Genomic DNA, 10,300 nt, shown 5'->3' on the forward strand with positions numbered 1-10,300 from the left:
TAGATTGAAAGCCAAAAATTTCACAATTATTGATGATGTGTTTTTTAGGCAAAATTATGATTCAATCTTATTAAGATGCCTAGAAAAACCTAAAGCACAAAAGGTATTGTAGGAATTACATGATGGACTAGCAGGAGGACATTTTGGAGATGATACAACAGCCCACAAAATCATTCATGCTGGATATTATTGGCCCACTCTGTTTAGAGATGCTCATGAATATGTAAGGAAATGCCGAAATCGTCAAACTTCTAGTGGAAGGCAAAGAAAACCAGCTTTCCCTTTGCAACCAGTCAACATTGAACAACCATTTGAGCAATGGGGATTGGATATCATTGGGGAAATTACTCCTCATTCTTCCAAACAGCATAAGTATATCCTTACTGCCACTGATTATTTTACTAAGTGGGTTGAAGCAATCCCTTTGAAGACAACAAATTCTGAGGCAATCATTGAATTCATAGATCAATTCATCATTACCAGGTTTGGTGTCCCAAATGCTCTTGTTTTTGATAATGTATCTTACTTTTCAGGCAATGCTATGCTTGATTTCGCTATTAAAAGAGGATTTAAATTAAAATATTCTGCTAATTACTATCCCCAGGGTAATGGTTTAGCAGAGTCTACAAATAAAAATCTGATTAAAATTATTAAGCGAACTATCGAACAGAATCATAAAACATGGCGCAAATCCTTAATATTTGCATTATGGGCTGATAGGATAACACAGAAGGCTTCCATAGGATCTTCTCCATTCAAACTTGTATATGGAAAAGAAGCAGTACTACCAACAAATCTTGTTCTTCCTTCTCTAGCCCTAGTTCAGTTTATTAAGGAAAGCCCTTCTTCTTCTATTCAACTTAGACATGACCAAATTCTAAAATTAGAAGAGGAAAGAGAAAAAGCCAAGGTTATTCACGCAAAACATCAGCAAATCATCAAGTCATCCTTTGATTCAGTCTCATCCGGTTCAAAACAATTTCAAGTCGGTGATTTGGTCCTGAAATGGGACAAAGCCCATGAGGACAAGGGAAAACACACCAAGTTCCAAAGGATGTGGCTTGGGCCATTTCAGATCTGTGAGAAGATAGGCCATTTGACCTTCATATTACAAGATTTATCAGGTTTGAGAGATTCTCTCCCTGTTAATGGCCTTATCTTAAAGAAATTCTTCAATTGAGAAGGTAACCCCTTCTCCCCTTTTTTAGAATTTTATAGTTTGTAGGATCATTAGAAAATAAAGTTGTAAGGTATCTTCCATTGACCTTTGCTATACTTAAAAGTTGCTCAACAGAAGTAGTGATGATATTTACTTTTAAAGTAATAGAAGTCTTAAACAAGAGGGATAATTCTGGGAAATTAGGTGTAATTGCATTCTAAAACCACACTTCAATTTTTGTGAACTCTTCTCAAAGTTTAGAAGTATTGTAAATCATTTTCTGTTTTCAAATTGGTCACAAAAAGGTTATCAATATCAAAACAGAAACTAATCCAATTTCAGCATCTCCAACTCTTACCCTGTCATCCATTTACTATTAAGGAGAAAATTGTCCATCCCATTCACCAAATTTTATGGTTACTCAGAGTGTAATTCTAAAATATTTGATATAAAAGATAAGAGGTCTTATTACAAGCCTGCTTACCATGATCATCGGGAAATAGTTTAACTGACATTACCAATACTGCATACCAAAACAGGGTAATGGCTTAGAATTATAAGACAAGGGGTCTCATCACGAGCCAGCTTGTTCGGTTAGATTACTACCAGTGAATGGCATTGTCAAAAAGCTGGCCACCAAACCAGGACAATGGATTTTTATCTTAGCAATAACAGAAAAAGGAAAAGAAATACAAAATATGAAAACATGTTTTGAATTCATTCTGTTAATCACACTCTTAAATGGATGGGATAATGGACAATAATATGGTTAAAAGGTATCCCTATCGAAAATATGAATGTTTGCTGGCAGCAGAGGCTCTACCTATGATAGACGAGTTAACTATAAAAGCTGATTTGGAAAGGTTTTCTGTTTTATCATTATAAACCAATAGAGGCCTATTTAAAACTTAGAATGTATCTAATTTTAAATAAGAGAGGAAATTAGCAAAGATAGTTTCATTTTACTCGGAATGCATATATACCTAGTTATATTAGAATTTTCCCCTTTGATTAGAACTCTATTTTGAAAAAGTTTAAGTATTTCCATACTTTTCAGTGATAACTATTTCTTCCAGCGAATCGCCAATTGTTGTGCTCTACAACAACCCCCCCTTTCATATCATTTTTATTCACAAAACTATCATATGAAATGGGTCCCTCTTAGTTTTGATTGGTATCAACTTTGTATTATTCAAAAAGGTTTGAAAACAAAATGAAAACATTACAAAAAACCTTTTTGACAAACCAATTTTGGTCTTATAATATAAATAATCAATCTTTTATCATTGCGATAAAGCGATCGCAAGATCGCATATCGCAATGGCAAAGGAGGCATAACTTAAAAACCCATTGGTTTGCTCCGATGCGATAACATGCAATAGCCTATCAGACATCGGCAATCATAAGTTCCCATAATTAAAGTGCATTTTGATCCGATGCGATGCGATATCGCTATCGCCGATTAGCAATATACCATGCATGCTTTTAAAGTGCCTTTCGATCCGATGTGATGCGATAAACTCCCGTTCGCTCCGATGCGATGCGATATCGCTATCGGCGATCGGCGATATACCATGCATGCTTTTAAAGTGCCCATACTCCCAATGCGATGCGATGCGATATCGCTATCGGCGATCGGGGATTTCAAAAGGTGTCAATATAAAGATTTAAGTTTTCCCCGACACCCGATTGCGATAAAGCCGAAAGCGCAAATTTCAAAAAGCCGTTAAAGCAGAGGTATTACGATTAATTTGTATTTAAGGCCTTATCTTTCAAACAATGATTCACCTGCGCTCAACCGCCAAAACGTCCAAGGCACGCTTAAACAAATCATGCGGCCGATAAGAGATATGATGAGCATTTAAAGGATTGGCAGGTTTTAATGTCCATTTAATGAAATAGTAAGCTTAAAAATCTTCTCATAGATTGTATCCGCGGCCACTTTAAGTTAATCCTTCATCATGCATTGATCAATATATCTCACTCGTATTTGGATTTCGCTACAAATTCTCTGTGTTACGCTTATTTCCACTATTGTGCAGAATTCTTCCGAAGTAATAGATTCAAGCAGAATGGGGAAGAAGTCTAAGAAAACCACAGTCGATTCCACTACACCAGCCACAGGACAAGCCGTTGCTGATCCAGCAAATAAAAAGAAAGGATTAATATCTGATACTACATGTTTAGGACTTGCCAAGATCACTTGGCAAAGTACCTATAATTTGATCGAAGCCGAAGAACCAAAGGTGATAGTAGTACAAGCTACAGCGGGTTCCAGTAGAAAATCTGATGGTACTTTGAAAGACTTGGCTGACTCTTTCCTTGATCGGATAGCGGCTCGGGAACAAATTCTCCCATATACAGATGTAGTAAAGTGGGCAATTGAGGAAATCCCAATCACAGACAGAAATTTCTGCACCAGAGATGGGAGAATCTTCGGTTCATTCAAGGCTGATGATTTGAGGCAAATGTATCATTTGCTTGAGCCAGAGAAGAAGTACAACAAGGCATTTCTGGAGAAATTCCGAAATGAGAATGAAACTGAATCCGAACCCATTCGGGATTGGAGGCAAAATCCGGCGAAACACAAGCATGAAACTTCCGGTAAGTATTCTGTTGATTCCCTATGTTCTCCTTATTGTTATGCTGGGATAATGATGTGTAGATTATGGGGGTTGCACGATTCCTGTAATTTCACTATAGAAATGGTTCCCTTGATGGAAGCGGCGTGTAATAGTGAGATAATGGATTGGGCAACTATATTGTCAGATAAGCTAGCAACAGCAGTTCTTGATTTTAGAACTAAAACTCGCGTCACCGAAAGGCTTGTTCCCCCATTCTACTACAGTGCCTATATACTAGACACCCTGTGTTTTAACTCTGAATTTCCCGTGCTCGGCTGGAGGTGGACTGCACAAGACCCCACGCCTATTCATATATACCATCAGAAATTGTGGAAAACTTCCTATAATCACCATTTATACCAAGTCTACAATGGTTTCATGTTACCCATTCATTAATCTACATTTAATAAACTTGCTCCCAAAATTTCTTACCAAGCAGGGATTGATTTGACATCAATAGGAAGATGGTTCGGATAGGAAAGATTTACTTATATAAGAATTTTCGGCAGCCAAGCCGAACCTCATGTTCTTCCTTTGTACATACCTGATAAACTGCTGGCGAGGGAGATAGCTTATCAGATTACATCCGAAGGAGTTATACAAACTCTAAAGAATAAAAAGAAACAGGTCTGGCCCTCTTTTCCTCTGAGATGTGGTGTCTACACGTTGCATGATTTCAAACATGCAGAGAAAGAAGCTACGAAGATGAAGTCATTAACTCTAGCGACTCTCCCTAATAGGCAATTTGATCCCAACAAAGTCACCTATAATGCACTAGAACAGGCCAAATTGACAAAGTTTGACCATAAAGAAGATAAATTTGATGACCTGTTCTCCTCGGCTGAATCAATGTATCAAGTTAGATCGCTGGCCATAATGGAATACAAAGATGAAGGGTTAGTTGAATTCAACAGACTTAGAGAACAGAGGTTGCAAACTCTGCCTCTAGATCTGTTAGCAACAACCCCAGCAACAAGACCAAGCGAGCCTGAACAGAAACATTCAAAGGAACCGCAGGTTACAACAGAAAAACAGGAGAAAGTGCAAGAGGAAACCCAGACTAAAGAGCAAAAAAAGAGCAACATAGAGGTGAATGTGGATACTCAAATTGATCCCAAATTGCTCCAGGAATGGCAGCAATTTGATTCAATTATCAATAGTCTTGAATGTTCAAAGGACACCAAAACTTCGAAAGCAGCAGATACACAGGAAACCACTTCACAACAGGTTCCAAGTGGAACCAGCGGCCCACCCAGTTCAAAAGAAGTAGAAATAATCCCAAAGGACCCCTCTGATCAAATTATTTTGCAGATAGAAGAAATTCCTCCCTTGGATGTCTTCTATAGCCCAAGGCACAATGCTGTGGTAAAACGACAGAGGAAGAGAAGAAGGATTGATAAACCTTCCCTTTTCCCAGAACAAACGGTCACGGGCAATGTGGTTTGGAAGGAGGAATTTGACCCTCTGATGACCTAACAAAACTATCACAATATGCTGGAGCCTATTCGGCAGCAACAATAGACAAGGCATCAGAGGTGAGTCTTTTATTAAAAACGAAAGACCAGGAAATCTTTTTATTGCAAGCACAGCTAACAGAAGCACAGCAGAAAGCGGAGCAGGAAGAACAACAATTGTTAACACAACAGCAAATAAACAATGAATTAACTCAATAATTGCGGGAAGAGAAACATAGGATTGATCACAGCGCAATCCAGAAGCAGAAAGAGTTGTCTGAAGCCTTGGCACAACTGAGGGCAGCAAATGAACAAATGCTGAAGTCAAAAGATGAGCAGATTGCTCAACTATCAGCACAGCTTGAGAAGACAAAGGGCATTCCACAGATAGCCGAATACAAATTAGAAGCATTACAGATAAATAAGGCATTAATAACACAAATAAAGCTTCTATGTCAACAAATCGCCCAGGCGGAACCACTATGCGAATTGACGACATCAATAAGTACACAAACAGAAAAGGCTAGAATAGAATTGGATCAAGCTGAAGAAACATTAACTGAATTTCTTGACTGGCAAGATACCGATCAGGGACAAGCGACAAATTTACCAAGAATTTTAGAGTCACATAAAGAAATATTGTTTACAGAATGGCAGTCCCAGTTAATGAAAGCAGAGAGGGCAATTTCAAGATGCAAATCAACCACAAGTAATTTGGTTGAATTGGTTAATAATACTCTCTACTTGTCAAACATGATTTCCCAATGCACTCCAGGTAAATTGACAGCGGTGAAAACATTGGAGCAGTCATGTTATCTAGATCTAGAGGAAAAGGGGAGATTAATTGCTGGAATTAACAGTTTAACATGGGACACCTATTGGTTCTTCTTGGTAAAACCACACAGTCAAAGAGCCGCCCTCAAATGCCTTACAGATGTAATCGGGTATATTATCCCCGATATACAGGATGCCACCTATGCCGCCCAGCTTAACTCTCGCCTCAACAGACCGCCCGAAGTGGAGCCAATGCTTACGATAACTCAGCTCAAGTTTAAAGCCAAACAACCTACTTGATGATTCATGTCGCCGACTGCCAGGTTGCTGAGAAGGAGATATTCAAGATTATTTAATACCAATTAAGTAGGGTTTCAGTTTCATAGATAGTTAGTTTAATTCAGTATTTATAGACCCTTTCATGTTTTTAGAAAGGGTCGTACAGTTTTGTACTTGACTTAAAACCTGAAGTTTCACTACTATACTTCATGCATATTCTTTTATGAAACTGGACCAATAATTCTGATTTTGGCAAAGAAGCTTTTATGCAAATGTGCGCTACTGTCTTTGTTCGAAAGTATTTCTGCGTTAGAGGAAGAATTTCAAATAGCGATTGATATTGGAGAGTGACTCGCAGCTCATATGGTACTATTATCTATGTCTGAATCCATTCTTTTTTATATGAATTGTTATTTGATCGCTTTGCTATTATCGAATATATGTATGTGTTTTAACAACATTTATTTATTCCCTCCACTATTGGATGTTTATGGTAATGCTTTTCTTTTGATCATATATGTATTGATGATATAAATGATGAGTGTAGCAATATTGCGTTAATCACCTTGTTTAACTATTTAAGCAAAGTAATCCTTGAATGAGTAAATGTCCATGTTTATTAGATGGAGCCATCTACATGCCTGTTAATAAACATAGATCAACAAGCGCTACACTTCAAAGTACAATAGTTACCGGGATTAGTAGTAATTATTTTTATTTTGCTGATAGATCAAGTTATTCGCCTATCATTAGATCAAACAATCAATCATTCATCCATCCCTTTTATTCATTACTGGGAAACTGGTCCCATTATCCCCAGTCGGAACCACCATTCCAAACGGAAAAGGAGCTGTATTAAGGTCTGGACCGGGTGGTTATCCCCCAATGTTGATACAACGATTTTCGGGGCATCAACAGGTTACTGCAAAGCAATTTAGTAAGCTCATTTCCAAAACCAGGAAAATTGTTTTCTTGATGATACGCCCTCAGGGAAAGAACAAGATGGTGGCCATGACCTCTAGACAATGCCCCTTTGCATGACAACAACAAATGGACAAGTTTATGGAGGAGTACTAGGACATCTTCACCTCCTTCGTAGGGGTGCCTCTGCACTGTCAAGTCAAGCACTCCATCGATCTAACCCCAGGTGCATCATTGCCCAATGGACCAATATATCGGCAATCTGTTCTAGAGAACGACGAAATCAAGAGGCAGATTTAGGAGCTGCTACAAGAATGTCACATCCGGTCGCGTTCATTGCCCTATGGGAGCCTGATTGTGTTGGTACATAAGAAGGATGCGACTTGGAGACTCTGTATTGACTATCAGGCGTTAAACAAGATCACTATCTAGAATAGGTCCCTGATCCCATGGATTGATGACCTTCTGGACCAACTCAATGGGGAAAAATATTTGATCAAGATAAACTTGAAGTTTGGATATCACCAGGTAACAATCGAACCCTCAAAGTGTGGGATACTACCTTCAAAGCCAAGGAGGGCCTTTTCGAATGGTTGGTTATGCCTTTTGGGTTGACGAATGCTCCTACAACCTTAGTGAGGCTGATGGATGCCATCTTGCGACCATTCACCAACTCATTTGTAGTGGTATACTTAAATGACATCCTAATATTCACCCAAAGTTGGGAAGAGCACCTCAACCACATTCGACATGTTCTCCAAACACTGCGACAACAAAAGATGTGTGCCAATTTGGAGAAATGCACTTTTGGAATGACCTAGGTTTAGTGTATGGGATACATTATTGATGAATGGGGGGTGCATGTGGATCCAACCAAGATCCAAGTCATTCTGGATTGGCCAGCCCCAACCACTCTGACAGAGCTCCATAGCTTTCTGGGCCTTGCCAATTTCTACCGCAGCTTCATGTTGGGATTCTCTTATATCACTTGGCCATTGAGTCAAGTCATCAAGGGAGAAGCAAAAGAAAAATTCTTCTGGTTTGAATCTCAACAGAAGGCATTCACGAATCTGAAACATCACCTTTGCTTCGCACCAGTGGTCACTTTACCAGACTTGCAACAACCATTTGAGATTAAGACATATGCCTCTGATTATGCTATTAGGGCATTCCTTACTCAACAGGGGCATCAGTGGCATATCACTGTGAGACACTTTCAAACAGAGTCCAGAAGTATCCCACTTATGAAAAATGGATGTATTCCATTGTGCAAGCCTGTTGACAATGGAAGCATTACATTTTGGGGAAGGAAATGGTCATACGCACAGACCATCGACCCCTGCAGTTCATATAGATGCAAGGGAAGTTGCAGAATGATTGCCATCATAAGTGTTCCACATACCTACAATAGTTTCATTGAATATCAAGTATATGAAGGGTAGCACCAATAATGTTGTAGACTGCCTCAGCCGACCACTGATCATAGTGTTAATGACTGTGCTCAACTCTTGTGGGCACAAGACTTCTAATTGGACACTTCTCTACAAAAGCGACCTAGAATTTGGCCACACATACCAAACACTCTCGAAGGGTCAGTAAGTTCCAGATTTTCACCTCCAGGATGCCCTGCTATGCCACCTAGGACACCTTTGTGTTCCTTCAAGCGAGCGAGCCAAGATGATTTGGGAATCGCACTACAATTGGGTTGCTGGGCATTTCGGGGTCGAGAAAACAGTGGCATTACTGCAAAATCATTTCTATTGGTCGAATCTTTGATAGGATGTTGGGAAGTACATCAAATACTACACTTCTTACAATATTGCCAAACCAACCATCAAGAACCAAGGCCTCTATACTCTGTTGCCTACCCCTAGTCGGCCTTGGGAATCCATTTCCATGGATTATATGTCAGGCCTTTGTTCCATCTCCATGGGTTAAACTTCAAAAATTGCTGACTTTGGACTCCACATTAGTATGTACACCTCAAAATTGAGACACAAGATAGTTGCAGTGCCATTTAGGTCTGACATTGATGACATGTTTTATGATAAATATCGAAATACATGACAAACGTCTAGATAACTTAGCATCTGGATATTTAGATGATTTGAATAAATAAATAAAATATTGAGGAAACTTATCGATTTTTCTGTATTCGTGATTCAACATCTTCCATGTGTCCATCGCAGCTTGTAGAGAATGTGCATTACACTAATAAGGTAACTTGTTGGTTTTTCTATACAGCCTCCTCCATGTGTAATTGAAATTTGTAGAGAATATTGAGGAAACCTTTTGGCTTTTGTCGTTAAATAGGTTGTTCGTTGATTCTATTTAATATGGGTCGGTCTTAGTTTCTTCTATAGGGATTTCTATGGATAAATATGCCTGCTTATTTTTTAGTTGTGTTATGTTGAATCTCGTCTGACCATTACTAAAATTGGTGTTTTTTATTGCCTGAAAAGAAAAAGAGGTTGTGATTGATTCTGTTTCAAAATCTATGGGGGGAATTTTGAAGTGGTTTATAGATTGTGCATTGATTTGTTTGAAAGAAAATAGCTTAGATATTCTTTAAGAGTGTCAATTTTATTTTTAAATAGCTTAGATTTTGTTTTTGGTGTTAGTTTTATAGTTATATTTAAAAGTATAATTTAAATAAAAAATATGATCATTTCATTAAAGAGTATATTATAAATTATGAAGAAAAAACAAAAAAATCATTCAACATTATAATCTCATGAAAAATATGGATTCCAAAAAAATAAAAAAATTATTTGATTCTTAGAGAGAGGAAAAGAAAATTATTATTTGGAGTACATCCAGTCGAATGCAATGAATAACAGTTGGTTGGTGCAAGGCTTCTTGTTAAATTTTTTATAGGGGCAATAGGAGAGGAGTCTCCCTCAACAAATTAGGTGCGGAGGTCAAATCTCGAGTTGCAGCAAGAAAATCACAACTAGACAAATGCTTGTAAAAACGTAGAAATTTAACTCACGACAAAACAGAGTAAAAACATAGAGTAAATTTTGGAGCAACTAAATAATACTTTGGATTATAATTCTTAATGCTGAAATACATTCATTAATACATGA

Source organism: Pinus tabuliformis, chromosome 4_2 (genome assembly GCF_031772625.1).
Source record: "Pinus tabuliformis cultivar Carrire ecotype Pingquan chromosome 4_2, CPIR1, whole genome shotgun sequence".
Lineage (NCBI taxonomy): Eukaryota > Viridiplantae > Streptophyta > Pinopsida > Pinales > Pinaceae > Pinus > Pinus tabuliformis.